The sequence below is a fragment of the Pelobates fuscus genome, chromosome 3 (genome assembly GCF_036172605.1).
Source record: "Pelobates fuscus isolate aPelFus1 chromosome 3, aPelFus1.pri, whole genome shotgun sequence".
In the NCBI taxonomy this organism is placed as follows: domain Eukaryota; kingdom Metazoa; phylum Chordata; class Amphibia; order Anura; family Pelobatidae; genus Pelobates; species Pelobates fuscus.
The window spans coordinates 256,379,797-256,396,346 of record NC_086319.1 but is presented as its reverse complement, the minus strand read 5'-3'; the positions used below and the strand labels follow the sequence as shown (position 1 = coordinate 256,396,346).

Here is a 16,550-nt window from a genome sequence, read left to right as displayed (position 1 = left end):
TCCAGCCCAGGCATCACTACAGAAAGCACAAGGAAGCACAGTGTAACTGCAGGTAGATTACTGCTCCCAAGCATGCAGGAAGAGAGAGCAGCCCCACTGGATCCCAGGGAAAGATACACTCAGCTCTCCCAAAATAAAAAAAATAAAAAAAGGGGGAGGCTGAGTGAATTTCAATAAAAATTAAAATATTAGTTTGTGAGAAAATGTGTGTCTCTGTCAGTCTGTGAGTGTGTCAGAGAGTGTGTGTCTGTTTAGGTACCTGCCCCCACCCAATAAGACGAGAAAAGTGTTTTTGCTCACCTTTTTTCCCACGCCATGACTGGTCCTGCCTCCATGGCTGAAATCATCAGTGTTTATGATCTCAGCTAAAGGAGGATGTTGTGCATGCGCAGCAAAACAATGTGCCAATCAGCATCTCCTCGTAGAGATGTATTGAATCAATGCATCTCTATGAGGAACATACAGAGCGTGGAGACGCTGAACGTAGGTGCTGCACATTGTATAGCACTGATCCAGGACTCTGACCGTCTAAGTGACTGTCACTAGAGGTGTTACTAGATAGCAATGTAAACACTGCCTTTTCTCTAAAAAGGCAGTGTTTACATTTAAAAGTCTGTGGGTACAGGCTAAAGACACCAGAAAAATTACATTAAGCTGTAGTGGTCTGGCATCTATAGTGTCCCTTAAGACTTGCATTTTTTTTTTGTTGAAAATGTAACTTAAAATTAGTTCTAAAAAAAAAAAAAAAAACTTGCTCCTAACGTTTTTAGCGGGCTCCTAGATTCTAAACAAATTTGTCAAGCCCTAAACAAAAGTTGGTCTAAATATGTGGCCAATAGCCCACTAAGTAAGACTCATATTTTGCAGTTACAGGAAAACACAAAGAGCACTGGAGTCTGTCATTTTCTTGACTGTCTATAAAAGGGTTACTTTCTATTGAGAGGCGAACACTATAGCGTTAGGCATACAGGCGGCTTGCATTCCTAATGTTATAGTGTACCTTTAATGAAGTGGTCTTAGTACAGTGATCCTGTCCTTTCACTCTTGCAATTGAAAAATGTTTTCTAAAAAAAAAAAAAATGTATTCCACTGTTACGTTTGCAGTACAATTTTCTGCAAATGCAGTTATTGTATTCAGTATATGCAGTCTATTAGTACTTACTGTACATGTGACTATTTAGTTGAGGACCCAGCATACTAAACAGTCTGTGACAGGGAGCAGAGCAGTGAGATGACATCAGACCCACTGGACCTCAGGGAAAGCCTACTCCAGCTCTCCAAAAGTAGGGAAGCTGGGTGAATTTCAATAAATATATATATATATATATATATATATATATATATATATATATATATATATATATATATATATATATATATATATATATAAAAAATGATATTACAACTTCTGAGTGTGTGTGAGTTTGTCTGTTTGTCACTGAGTGTGTCTCTGTCCGTCCGTGAGTGAGTTTGTCTGAGTTTGTACGTGTAGTAAAGTTTGTCTGTGGATATGGAAACGCTTCATGTTGATCCCAACCGATTTAGATCCCAAAAGACCGTTTCTTTTAGTAGCTCTGTCTATGAAGATGCATTTAATGCTGGGAGGATTTCAAATGTATTGATGATGCCTGACAAGCCCTGTCTAGAGGCCTTTGGTCTCATCATTCATGGTGATCTGTGACTAATCCTGGGATTCCTGATAGCTCAAGACGGTGGGGGCCTCGCCTGACTTTCCTATCTTCGGGAAAGTTTCCTATCGTTCGGGCCCTGGCTGGGGGGGGGGGGGGGGGGGTGATTAAGCTGTATGTATAGTATAGGTAGTTTCTTAGCTTTGGAGTTTGGGGGGTGCTGACTGGGCTCCAGTCCAGCGACAGTCCCGACCCCCCCCCCCCCTTTTTTTCCTCTCTCTCTACTCTCTTTTCCTTCTCTATTCTTAACCCTTGCAGGACTTCCCGGGTCTCTCCTGGAGGAGGGCCGATGTGCAGGGATGACCATTACTCCTATGCTTCACCTACCAACAAGACCATCATAACAGGCCCTACCGTTCATTATATGTGCCTATACCTGAGAAGGTTGTACAGGCATACACCAGCACTTATATTCTACCTCTGTGTATATTGTATACCGTAACTTAATTGACATATTATCTTTTATGCAATCAATAGCACGATTGTCTGTTCCCATACATCTGTCTCAGTGCTATGTTGTTCGCAATATCACTATGCTGGATACTTTGCTGTTAAATTGAACAATTGAAAAATGCAAAATAAAGGACTGTCTAAAAAAAGAATTAAAGAATGGGACAGTAAGCTTACAATTGAAGAATTGGTCACCAAGCAAAAGCTAAAGAATCTAATTTGGGTCACACCTAAACCACTTTAGCCATCTTAAACATGTATTTCTGACCCTATAGTGTTAAAACCACCATCTAGCCCCCGTGGGTCCCTCATGCCTCCATAAATATAGCAAAATCTTACTGTATTCAAGCCAGAAGCTGTAACCCTGCATGCTGTTTGCCTCAGAAAAACATGCAGTCTGCTGACATAATCAGAAGTGGTAGCCTGATCCAATCACAGTGCTTCCCCATAGGATTGGCTGAGACTGACAAAGAGGCAGATCGGGGCAGAGCCAGCATGATTTAAACACAGCCCTGGCCAATCAGCATCTCCTCATAGAGATGAACTGAATCAATTAATCTCTGAGGAAAGTTCAGTGTCAGCATGCAGAGGGAGGAGATACTGAATGTTTGGATGCATTTTAGGCAGCCATGACCCAGGAAGAATCTCTAACAGCCATCTAAGGAGTGGTCAGTGAAGTTATCACTACGCTGTAATGTAAACACTACATTTTCTCTGAAAAGACAGTGTTTAAGCAAAAAGCCTGAAGGTAATGATTCCACTCACCAGAACAAATCCAATAAGCTGTAGTTGTTTTGGTGACTATAGTATCCATTTAAGTGCTTTATGTGTGAAGAGCGAGTCCTCTTTTCATTTTACAAAAGTTTAGATTTCGATAGAAATTGGCACATTTATAAATATACCTTGCTAAATCCACCTGGATGTCAAGCAGGAAATAACAGGGTCGGTTGTCTGATTTTTTTTTAGCTCAGTTGAGCTAAAACACAAGGTTGTGCTAAGTGATGTATGTCCTGAAAACACAGCTCATCTGCTCCTTCACTCAAAGCTTCTGTGTCACAGCAGATGCGGTCTCAGAAAATCCTGTAAGGAACACTACTCCATGCATCATTACAACTTCATCCCAATAAACGTGTTATTATGCCTGGAGGTCGTGGATGCGGTCTTACTTAAAAGATGAATAAACTGCAACCCTCATCTCTGCCCCTTTTTTCCTCTGAGGCGCCAACAATGAAGCCTCGGAATCGGTGCCGGAAATAGGCTGAGTGCGACATTTGAGGTCCTCAGCCTATCACAAGCTCCTCATTTACATAACTGTGTGAGGTACGAACCCTTCGCCCAGGACCTCTAGGAACCATAACAACATTAATAAGGTGTCATGAGTGTTCCTTTAAGTTCTCCAATGAGAGCCTAAAGTACAAATATTGATTGTAACAAAAAATAAATAAAAATAGAACATTCATTGGAAAGTATCCCCCCTACTGATATGCCTCCACAGCTATGGCTTAATCAGAAAGCATCAGCCTCATACAATTCTTATTCTGAATGTTGACCTTGTAAATCTTTCAGGGACAAAAGAACAATGTAGGTACTGAATTAAAAGTAAATTTGGCTTAAGAGAAGTGATTACATTGTGCCAGTGCTGTGTGCACAGGCAAAACAATCTAAAATCCACATTAGCAATGGCCAGGACCTTTTTAGATGTTTTCTTAGATGTATAGACCCTCTGACATCTGAGCTACAATAAGGTGGTGTTGCTTTTTGAGTGCAGCAGTGCTGTCCTAGCTGTTCAAGGAGACATAGAGCATGCGGAAGCAAGTATTATACTTAAATGTTTTTTGATAGCATACCTTTTAGTTCTTTGGATATGACAGACTGTGAAATTGATCATCACACACTTCTATAAAAGCTCCGTAGACAAACATCGGCAGTACAAAACGTTATACTAAAAAGAGCTCACTGAATTTAAACTTGGCATTGTCATAGTATGCCAACCTTGTCACAGTTTGTGAAAATTATGCCTTACTAGATCTGACCCAATCGACTGTAAGTGCCATTACTGTAAAGTGAAAGGATCAGACAGAAACAACTGGCCCAAAGGATATGGTAGACCACGCATATTCACAAAAATGAGTTTCCATGGGCAGGCAGTTGCATACAAGCTTAACATCAACATGTGCAATATCAAGCGCAGGCCGACATCAATAATCTTTAGTGGTGTAAACTTTAAAGCACAACACCACTGAATTCTGGAGAAGTAGAAAGATGTTCTCTGGAGTGGTAAATCACACTTCAGTATATAGGAGTCTGAAGGAAAAATCCAGTTGTGGAGCAAGAAAGGACAATGCTGCCAGAATGCCTAGTCGGGATAATGATTTGATGAATTGCAAAGTTAAGACAAATCCAGTATCTATGCCTAAATTTTGCAATTCGGTTTTCAATTCACTACAATTTGGTGTTTAGTGAATAAACCTCATTGTGTTTGCTCTTTTTGGTACAAGCTAAAGAACATAAATATGGAAAGTTAATTTTGACTACTGTGACATTTTCATTGTTGCACATCATTGGCTGCTATTTGTTAGACTGCATTGTTTGTTGCTGACTTTTCACATATTAAAGTGGTTCTTAACCATTTTTGACAGTGACGAAATGTACTTGACATTAGTTGCATGATCCATAATTTAATTTAAAGTATTTTCTCTGATAAAGTAACAACAAAAATTCTGCTAAATAACTTCTTTGTACTCATCCCAAAGTGAAAGTGTGCTCTACACAGAATTCAGAAATAGTATCTAAGGCAGCTGCCTGGGTAGTTGTGACAAACGCTCCTTACCCTGGACGTTTGTCACGAACTCCTGGAGGAGCCTGCTAGCTAGCCTCTTGCCCAAGGACTATGGGCCACATACAAAGACCCTGTACGAGTTAAATCTCCCCAGCCTCCATTAGCAGCTTTTCCTGGGTGCCCCTGGTTCGAATGGAACCAAACACTAGCTCCCAGGTGGCCGTTTGCATGAAGAAACCCACAAATTGTCCTCAGCGGTTCTTAGCCGCGATCGTAATGGAACTAAATTCGGCATGATGACTTTGTGGGTTCCCGGTCATCGCAGCGGGACATAGCCGTGAATGTTGTGGAACTGTTTTCAGATTCTTTCAGGACGTAGACCCAAAACGTCCTACATACTGCAGACCACACAAACCCTGTTGAGGACATGGGTTACATGAGTACAAACCACACTTACTTGGGTAAGGCATTCTATCTAGAGCCACCCCACTGTCCATTGTGCCTTCCATAATTCAAAATTTTAAGATAGCTAAATGGCAACGGGCAGGAATTCGCTACCTATATTGCTTTTACGATAAGGGCACAAGACTATCGTTTCAAGAACTATCCTCAAAATACCACATCCCAAACACATTACACTATGCATACCTCCAAATCAAGCACTTTTTAGACTCGAACATGGCAAACACAGACCCGCGGGGGGCAGACAACGCCATGTCTCATTTCGAGAGGATGTGCGTGGGTGCAGCCCCTGTTAGAGGGCAACTCTCAGTGTGCTACCAGGCGTTAAAAAACACCAACCCTGGGGGGCGGGGCCGGACCGCCGACGGGATCAGACATGTTCCGTCTGAGCTCCCGCTTTGGGGCCGGAAAATCGGGGCTAACTGGGGGCTCACACCCCCCACCCACCCGCTAAGCAGATCACAATGATCCCCGGATCGGGAGCTACGGGGGGATACCTTTTAGGTGTCAGCCCGGCACCTACAGTGGCGACGAAGGCCCAAGGCGTGTGGAAGCTTGAGCCGGGACGAGACGGCCGCTCTCCCGGGTCTCCTGACGGTGTCTGGCGTCCCCCCCCCCTCTGGACCGGGGGGGTTATCCCAGTCTGCCCAAGCAACTACAGTCACTCCAAGCAGGGCCGCAAGCCAGCAATCTGCAACGGCACACTCTCCGGCGGCATCCCTCAAGATGGCTGCCGCACGCCTGCCACATGTGCGACCTACCAGTAAGATGGAGCCTGCTGCAGAGGCAGCCATCCAACGCCATCCGACTTCTACAGACACCTGCCCCAGAGAAGTGCCGGCTGACCACATTGAGCAGACCAAAGGGATGCCTACAGCACAGATATTGGGCCGAAAAAGAAGAGCATCAGCATTCCACTGGGCCCACCTTAAACGCACTGCAATGGCTGCACCTCCATCCCAGATCCCCTTCTGAGGCACAAACAGCCTGCCAGCACAGGAGGATTCACCCGGGGCACCGGCCATCACCGCTGAAGATCCGACGCCGCAGGCGGCGATCACCCACCGGGATCCAAAGCAGGCCCCTGCAGGGGAAGACCTCGGCCTCCCACGTGAGTGACCAGGTACGAAGCCCAGAAGCGCAGGCCTTCACGACGGCTCGGGGCTGTGGGGAGGAATTGCTCGAACTCTGCCTCCTATCCACGCACCACCCCCTAAGCCTGAGACCGAACCGGGGCATAGGCTGAGCCAGTACCTTGCAACTCAAGCACAGACAACCGGCGAAAATGCCCGCACGTTGGACTACCTCCCTACAAGCGGCATGTCTGCCCTGTGCCTGATTCTGCTGCCGGAGAACTTTGCCACCTAGATCTTGGACGCTTGAGTATCACCCATGCCCACAAGTCAATACTGTATAAATATGCATGTTTGTTTAGGCAATACCATTTTTTTTTTAAGTTCAGCAATGAGCGCTAGGGCAGCCTAGTTAAATGGGTTATCAATCCTGTTATTACTACCTAATGACCCACTTCTATTATGGCTTCGAATTAGCTGTGCATTAGTTTTATCTTTTTATGTTGAAACTCACGCAATCCAACCCACTAAGACAGGCATAAGACCTTTCGTAGCCTAGTATTCTTGCCAATCACATACCTGAGCGCCACTAAGACCAAGCATTGTGAAGCCTGTTTATTTTGACTTTATTCAGCATTCAGATGCCATAGCCTAGTACTAGCTTGTATTTAAATAATCTGCAACTGAATAATCGCTTTACTTTACCCTGTGAATATAAATGTTTGAGCCACTACTAGCCTGGGACAAAGCAATCTTCCCTGCATATATACTAAATCATCTGGAAGCACCTGACCGTTAACTTAAGCTTGTGACTATTAACCTGTTAGGGGTTAAAATTGTGCAGATACTCGTGCCATGGTTAGACTTTTTAATATCTATGTTTACGCAGTTGTAACACATTATGTGACTTAAAAAATGACAAAAATGTGCATGTCTCTCATGTAACCCAATGTAGAACCTGCATATGAAACGCTAGAGGATTGCCTTTGGGGTACCTCATAAGCGGATGTTAATTGCTTATGCACAACAAAAATAAAAAATTCAAAAAAAAAAAAAAAAACACCAACCCTTCGGGCAATGCCAATATGCCACAGAGTGGGCTCGTGATTGTGAATATCTCAGGCTCTCAATGGTCCAATATCCTGTAGGCACTAATAGGGGTAACCCACTGCGCCTCACATAGGGAACTGCACAGGAAAATAGTATTCAGGTGGTTCATGGTCCCAGCCAGACTAGCACACATATTCACTGATAGTTCCCCAATGTGCTGTAGATGTGGTACGCAGAAGGCACAATGATCCACATGTGGTGGACATGTCCGGCTCTCTTACACATGTGGACGGAGGTTCACTATGGTGAGCGAGATTGCGAGGATGGGCATACCTAAACAACCCCTATGTCTCATACTAATACACATGCCAGCCTAGATACACTGGGACAATAAAGTGGTGATAATACACGTTCTTTTGGCTGCCCTATCCCTAACAGCAAGACAATGGAAGAGGGCAAACCCACCGACAGTGAAGGACATAATCTCCACCGTAAATAAAAATAAAAAATACGAACTGATGCACTCAGAGAAAAAAAAAACACAGGGTGTCTTATCTAGCAAGAGTGGGACCAGTTTGCAGGGAAACACAGGGACAGTAACAACACGAATACCTAGCACCGTGGAGCCTCCTGTCCACTCCTATCTACGCGCCTTTATACCTCTAAAGCAGTAACTGCAACCTTATCAGTACACAGATGACACAGGTACTCCCTCACCCCTTTTACATTTTTTAGTGTTTAAGATGCTTTTTGTTTATTGCTTAAATTAACATGATGGAAATATACTATGTCAAGCATTTGCGGATGTCAAATTAAACAGTGTATTGTTTAGCATATCCATGTACAATTCTGAAGGTTCACCTTGCTGGATGAACAACATCAGCTGGGTAGCAACATAAACCACTGAATAAAATGTGATTTCCAATAAAAATTGTCAAATTTAAAAAAAAAAAAAAAAAAAATGTAAAAAATGAACATACTCCCAAGATTTTATTTTAGGCCCTTGCGGTAATAGTTACAAAGCACAACCTGGCCAACCTCCAGGGGTCCACCGACAATTTTATTTGGCAAATGAGACAACACAGTTAGCCAGGGGCATACTATACATACACTGAGCAACGGGCGGTCTGGGCCTCCCTTAGCTCTACAACTACTCTCTAGCAGCAGTTGTCACAGACTGTTGCCCTTTAATTCCCCGCCCAACGCCAAAAGATGGGTAGACAGAGTCGCTCTTCATGGGGTCAAATCTTCAATGTTACATCTGGGTGACAAGGTCAGATTGGGCCAAAATGAATTCCATGAGTATATGGGATGCTGTGTCTACCAAACTATCACTGACCACCTCCTTCTCTCCTATTATTATTATTATTATTATTATTGGTATTTACAAAGCGCCACCTTATTCGGATGCGGCTTTACATTAAAAGGGGAATTTAACAAATGAGACAATAATGAAATCTTTCAGGAACAATAAGAAGATGAGGACTCTGCTCAAACAAGCTTACAGTCTAGAGGAGGTGAGGCATAGAACACAATAGGTAGGGTATTGAGGGAGACAGCAAGTAAACATGGTGGAAAAGTAGCAGAGCTGGAGGTGAGAGTGGAGTATGGCCCTTTAGGAGAGAGCAAGAGGTAGGTTTAATAGATAGAAGTTATTCTAAGAGGCCATAAGCATTCCTGAAAAGATGGGTTTTAAAGGACTTCTAAAGGATTGAAGACTAGGGGAGAGTGTGACGGGGCAGGCAGGCTGTTCCAAAGGAAAGAAGCAGCCTGTGAGAAGTCCTGCAGGTGTGAATTTGTAGCAAGGGTGCGAGCAACAGACAGGTCACCAGTACAGCAGAGAGACCGAGAGGGGGCATACCTATGAATCAGTGAAGAAATGTAAGAGGGGCTAGAGTTGGTTAGAGCTTTTAGTATTTTGAATTAACACCTGTAGGGTACAGGAAGCCAGTGTAAGGATCGACAGAGGGGTGAGGTGTGAGAGGAGCGACAGGAGAGAAAGATCAGCTTTGGCAGCAGCATTCATCAAAAATTGTAGGGGGTAGGTATGCGTTCTGGGGAGACCAGCTAGGAGAGAATTACAGTAATCCATGTGAGAGATTACTAGGGCATGAACAAGCTCCTTGGCAGCATCTTGCAAAAGAAAGGGGCAGACGCAGGCAATGTTTTTAAGGTGGAATCGACAGGTTTTAGCAACAGACTCCTAAGCTTCGAAACAGGCTTTAACCACTGGAATACGAGCGAGAGATTTTTCAAGGACAGAGAACACTGGTGCCCAGAGATATTTGCATTCATATAGTTACAGCACAATGGTTGCCTTTGGGGACCTTCAGTCCAGGGGTCTTTTAACTGCAACCAATTATTTCAGGTACCTCCAACAACGCACTTATGCAGGTCCGAACTGCTGCTGGTATTCCCCTTGAATTTTTCAAACAACTCTGCCAGGAGAAAAGCACCCAAAAAAAGACTAATCTCCCCTGGCTATAACCATATTTGTGAGTTCTCTGCTATACGGAGCAAACAATATACAGAACAATGGAAGGGGTATGACAAGACTGCAAACAAATCTGGGAAGATGACTCCATCATAGTCTCAATCAATGTCACCCTACAGGAGCAGGTTTACAAGACTATGTTCAGCTGGTATACCACTCCAGTCAAGTTGTTTCGCATAGGTAGGTCAACCGATGACTTATGTTGGAGGGGTTGCTGAGAGAGAGTCTTACCACCACATGTTGTGGATGTGCCCTAAGACAGCATACTCGCAAGCTATTCAACAAGCTGACATTGGTGGCAAGACAAGCCCTTGCCCAGCACTTGAAGAGAGAGTGGACACCTTTTTTCAGCATGTTGATGGAAAAAATTAAAGATACATACTTAATGGATAAGATCACCTCTCAGTTTAGAAATTCCATGAAAAGAATATACAGTCAGTTCCATAAATATTGGGACATTGACACAATTCTAATCTTTTTGGCTCTATACACCAACACAATGGATGCAGTTAAAGCACATCTTGTTCATTTCATTTCATTTCAAACCCATTGTGTTGGTGTATAGAGCCAAAAAGATTAGAATTGTGTCGATGTCCCAATATTTATGGACCTGACTGTATGAGAGCCCTGGAAGGAGAATCAACATGCTGTAGATAGGTGGGTCATAGAGAATAGGAGGGCCCCATTGCATTAGTCACCTTCACCTCTTCCACATTTACACCCTTCATTTTAAAATGTTTCATTTATTTTTTGTGATTCTTATGTTTGTATGTGGTTTTGAATATAACACCTTATTACCAAACTGCGATAGATTGTGAAATGGACACTAATCAAATTGATCATATGTACTTTTTATTGCAATACTTGTGAGATGATCTGTAATGTTCCTTCTGCAACCAAAATAAAGATTAAAAATAAAAATAAAATAGTAGATAGATTAGATAGACAGACATAGGACAACTAAAATCTGAAATCAATTGCAGAGACTGTTATTGTTTAGATATTATTGCTGAAGTAAATATGTATGGAGAAATAAAAGGAATTCAAAGCACGATATAGTTCTATATTAAGAGCTGACATTCACAACTACTCGATAGATCTCTACATATCTGAACGTCAGACACATCTATTGAAATATATATGTTCACCATACATACATAAGACCAAATGGAATAATTCCAAGCTCAATTAAGTCATAGGCAGTGTGCTAGATAGGAAAGAATGAATCAAGTCTAAGAAAAAGATAAAAATAGTAAAAAACACAAAAGAAAGCTATTTTTAGATGTAGAATATACTTTTCAATATCAACATGCAAAGATACTACTGGTAGAAAGCTCATAAAAATAAGAGTGAGATATAAGAACTTCTGAATAAATATAATTTCTGTCAATATGCTGGTTACACCATAGTAACAGAAAACACCACATTGAAGTGACTTTATTACACCCCTAAGTAGTTTGTCAAATCAATATTCCTTATGACCTCTTCACACTATTATTATACAAAGTGTATGGCAGAACATTTTCATATACATCTTTTCTGCTTCAGCCATATGAGAACTGACAAACATTCGTACCCCATTAAACATTTGTGTAAAATACATATTGATTGTGCACGCACACGTGTGTACAAGTATTATACGCAAAGAGAATTCAAGTTAAAACACTGGCTTTTAAATATAAAAATAAGCGGTACTCAATATAACAAACAAACTCTCGAGTTTTTGAAAAAGAAGGACCTAAACATCCATCAAGTGTCTTCTGACCTATTTCCTTAGATTGGTGCAATATATTCTGCTACATCTGCCTCACTTCGGAATTTCTGACATGTTGAAACATTTAAAATAACTACAACCAATATAACTAGTAAGCAAAGGCTAAACCAAACCTATTAGGACTTTGTTTAAATACACCCTCTGTCAAACTGTGAGCCAGGAGCGTTTTCTCATTCACTCCACCTGAATGATTGTTCAAGCAGATGTGAGATATTCCCTATGTCGAAGTATTTTATTGGGCAATGCCACATTTGCTGTGCATGTGCCATTTTGGACCAGAGACAAAGGGAGACCAATGTCACGGTCACTCTTGAGAGCAAAGCGACTCAACAATGAGAGAGGGCTCAACGCTGGAGAAAATGTTAAGTTAACTTTATTTTTATGTTGGGGCGTGCATGGCGTCTAAAGGACTATAATTGATGCTGTGGGGGAGGAGCTTGTTAAAATAAAAAACATACTTTTATACTTTTCACATACACACTATTATTTACTCAATGAATAAATATCAAATGTTATGCAGGCTTCTGATGGGACATGTACAGGTAAACAATTACCCTGCAGTTGTATTTATGTGGAAATTAAATTTAAAGCCAGCACAAAGTGCCCTCTCCTAAAGAACTTTTTGTTGTTTATGGACACTGAATGAAAGCAACAGCCAATATTGACATCTATAATGATCTGCTTCTCTTTTCAGGCCCTGCATAAGGAAATCACTATTCTACACAGCTGTGCACACAAACTGTGCCACTAGCATCCTGTAAACAAGAGTGACAGCATTTTGCTACAGTGGCAAACATTTTTTTTCCCCCCAAGTCCCAAGTCTATGGACACTGGTCACTACTGTCCATTAGTTTTTGGAAATGCACAGCATCATACACACACACACACACACATTATCTATAATCTCGTTTATATAGAGTGTAATGTCTAAATATAAAGTCCATGTATTACAAACAGATCACTTCACCCTGTGTAACAGATTTCAAGGAATAGATGGAATGATAATTCACACAGCAATATAGATAAAAACAATAGAAATCTAGACTCGTCTATTATTTTCCTGACAGCCAGTGGTTTAGAAAGCTCGTGCTTTATTGTGTCCCTAGTATAATCATACAGAATAAATACACAATGCGCACACACAAGCTGAATAACCCCCAGGGCCAGGGCCGCCGCCGCGGTGTTGCGTGCGAGCTCTCCCCGGCTCACATCGCTCATCTCGGACTCACCGGAACTTTATCCCCCGGTCCGGAGGCCGCACATCCCTCACCGCGCTCCCGCCTTGCGGCCTGGGGGAGGTGATAGTGTGTAGGTACCGAGATCAGGCACGGGCGGTGATCAGCGGGTTGTACGGGCAGCGCGGCACCGGAGGAATGAGCTCCTTGCTCGAGTCTACTCTCCCGGGCCGAGATAGTGTCAGTCACCGGCCGCAAGATGGCGGACACGGGGGAGGCGCCAGCTCACCGAGAGGGGGGGGGGGAGACACTGAGAGAGAGGGACAAATGGATGGGATTGAGGGTCTCCACAGCGAGAGGTTACACTTGTTTGATGAGGGTGACCTCCCTGATGGCTTGCTTCACTGTGGGCTATAGGTCCCGTCATACTGGCTGGCTGGCTTCCAAGTGTTGGAAGTGAGAGTCCATCTGGCTCTTTCTTACTCCTGTTTATCTGATTACACTTTACTTCAATTGATAACGTTTAGTTCAGTTGCAGAATACACAGAAAAATCAATATATGATGAGAAGGGTGGTTATAGGCAGGAGTATGTATAGGATTAACATTATTTTCTCTTTTCAGACATGGAATGTTTTGTCAAAAGTTTCCATTTGACAAAAATATTGGCTTGTAAGATCGATAAATATTTAGTCATTTTTGACATGGTAGAAGTGTGCACTAGATAACATTATCCTCCTACAACTGTGCTCAGTAATGGGGTAGACAATTATAAAACTTGTTCATCCCTTGATGACTTTAAATCAAAAGCAAACACATTGAGATTGTCCTTCAGGGAGAAAGGCTATCCCAATAGGGTGTTAAAGAGGGCCTATGCTAGGGCACTCTCAACGGAACGCCAGACTCTTATTGATGATAATATTGCCAGACAAGAGACGCTCATGATAAGATGCATTGGGACATTTGATGCAGGGTGGAATAAGGTGATGGGAATTTTCAAAAAATATTGGCCCATCATATCCTCGGATAAACACCTTAAAGAGGTAGTGACCACATATCCCTCCATAACTGCACGTAGAGGACGGAATCTAAGGGATTTACTTGTCCCTAGTCATTTCTCCTCGACAACTACATCAGGTCCCCTCAAGAATTATCTACCTACTGGCACATACCAATGTGGCCACTGTAGTGCCTGTCCTTATATTAGCAAGAAATCTAAGGTCTGTGCCAATTCTACCAACTCAGAGACATTTAATCTTCGTTCTTTTATTAACTGTCGCACTACTGGGGTTATCTATCTCCTCACCTGTTCATGTGGCCTTATGTATGTAGGAAAGACCTTTCGGCCTTTTAAATACAGGATTAGGGAACATGTTAACTCGGTGAGGAGACGTTTAGAAACCCCCATATCAAGACACCTACGCCTCCTTCATAACCACTCCTCAGATGGAATACGTTTCATAGGGATTGAACATATTCCTCAGCCTCCACGGAGGGGTGGTTGGGACATTAAACTTCGTCAAAGGGAGGCATTTTGGATTTTTAAATTACAAACATTATCACCTAACGGTCTCAACGAGGGGTTTTCCTATACCCCCTTTATCTAACTATGACCTATTTATAGTAACTTTATGGTTTTTAACGCTATTTGTGATCAATTATGATTTAATTATTTTTTGAAGCTTTAATTCATCACTCGTTTTTGTCAGTATTCACTATCTAGGGATCATTTTGCTTTATGCACTTTTATTGACTATCCTTCATACAATGTTGTACACTGGACCATATGTTTATATATGCATGTAGTCATCTGTTTCACTACTCATCCCCATTATAACAGGGGGATGTAAATTGAGTGTACCACTCTTATAGTGAACTATTGATACATGCTGGGTTAATTATATCTACTTATGTACACACACTGTTTTCATGTGATTCAGTCCTCTTCTCTAGGACCTTGTTTATATTAGATCTACGTTACAGTGTTTAGATTTATTTACTTCCCTGTCAGAGTTTGCTTGTTGAGCACTCGTAGGGACATTAGTAACTATGATCAGCACGGTAACTTGAGGTCTTATCCAGGCCGTCACATGTAGTGTTCTTAGTATTCTCGATCGGAGCAAGGAGGAGTTTGAGCAGTGGTTACCACCCCCTTCTCTTTCCTCCCGCCCACGTGACCTGGCATTTGATGTAGCCACCACGTGGGACATCGGTGATTGATGTAGGCGAGCCTCTCAGTCCTGTCCACCGATTGGTGAGAATGCTGGATGGAAGTCAGCTGTCCGATATGTCTGATTGCATACCGGCTATTTAAAGGCTGCAGGTAGCAATAGCAAGTTTTATTTGCCCCTGACGACGGCGTCTAGAGACGCTGAAACGCGCCTCGGGCTGTTCTTTCTAATTTAATTTGATTTCTTTGTTTTTCACTGGGGTGAAGGGTGGTAGAGCTTGGACTTTAGCTGTTTATTTAACTTGAGAGTGTTGGTAGGCAGTAGCTTAGTGGCTATTGCCGAGGTAATAGGGTATTCAGTCAAGACTATGTGTTGTGGTGTCAGTATGGAGCCTTAAAGAGGGGTGTAATTTGACTTATTAACAAGGATTTCTACATAGGGATATAGTTTACCGCTTGTCTATACCTTTTGAAATAGGTTTATATTCACCCTTTTTGGTCCGTACTTTGGACTACCTATATAGAGACTGCAGGTAGCAGGGTTTTTTCCCTTCTAGCATTTTTTGCTGGTTTACGGAGTTACCAGGTTTTTTGGTTAATATAGTGGATATATATAGAGTGTAGCTTGCTACACACACATCCAGTGGGTCCATATTGACTCTTCTACTCTCCGTACTTTTGCTACCTGTACACCTACCGGCAATTGTGCCTTGGATAGCTTAACCTACCTGCTCCAAATGAATCAGTTGGAGTCTAAGTATTTTTTTAAGCTTTGACATTAAAGGGACTCTATAGTCACCATATAAAAGCAAGAAAGACAGGTCCCCCAGCCTTCCTTCTTGCTTTTATATGAACTTTCATTCATTAAAAAAAAAAAATCGGTGTTTTTATATTAAAAACTTACCTCCGTTCCAGCGCCGAGCTCCCCGCTAGGCCGCGCCCCCTTTTTCGTCAAAATGACGAAATCGCGGGGCCCAATGGGACGGCTTCGCGCTGGACCAATCGCGTTCTTCATAGAGCGGCATTGAATGCCGCCCTATGAAGAACCTGAGCGCTTTACCGCGCATGTGCGCGGAATGCGCGTTCGCGAGCTGAGCTGTCTGACTGACAGCTCAGCTCGCTTTCTAAAATTATCAATAATAATTTAGGGCCCCCACCCGCCCTGTGCGGCGGGTGGGGGCCCTAAAATTATCAATGAGGGGGGGGACCTACTGTCCCCCCCCCGGCCCCCACCCCTGTGCGGCGGGTGGGGGCCCTAAAATTATCAATGAGGGGGGGACCTACTGTCCCCCCCCGGCCCCCACCCCTGTGCGGCGGGTGGGGGCCCTAAAATTATCAATGAGGGGGGGACCTACTGTCCCCCCCCCCCCGGCCCCCACCCCTGAGCGGCGGGTGGGGGCCCTACAATTATCAATGAGGGGGGGGACCTACTGCCCC

At 43.0% G+C, this 16,550-nt stretch overlaps 1 protein-coding gene across 1 annotated transcript in view; it reads right to left on the bottom strand.

Moving 5' to 3' along the window:
- The window catches only part of PPP6R2 (protein phosphatase 6 regulatory subunit 2), a 97,587-nt gene extending 84,230 nt beyond the window's left edge, over positions 1-13,357 (bottom strand). Inside the window, exon 1 of the mRNA XM_063448359.1 lies at positions 13,000-13,357. The gene's annotated coding sequence lies outside the window, so the exon portion shown is untranslated. The remainder of the gene's footprint in view (positions 1-12,999) is intronic.
- Positions 13,358-16,550: the final 3,193 nt, after the last annotated feature.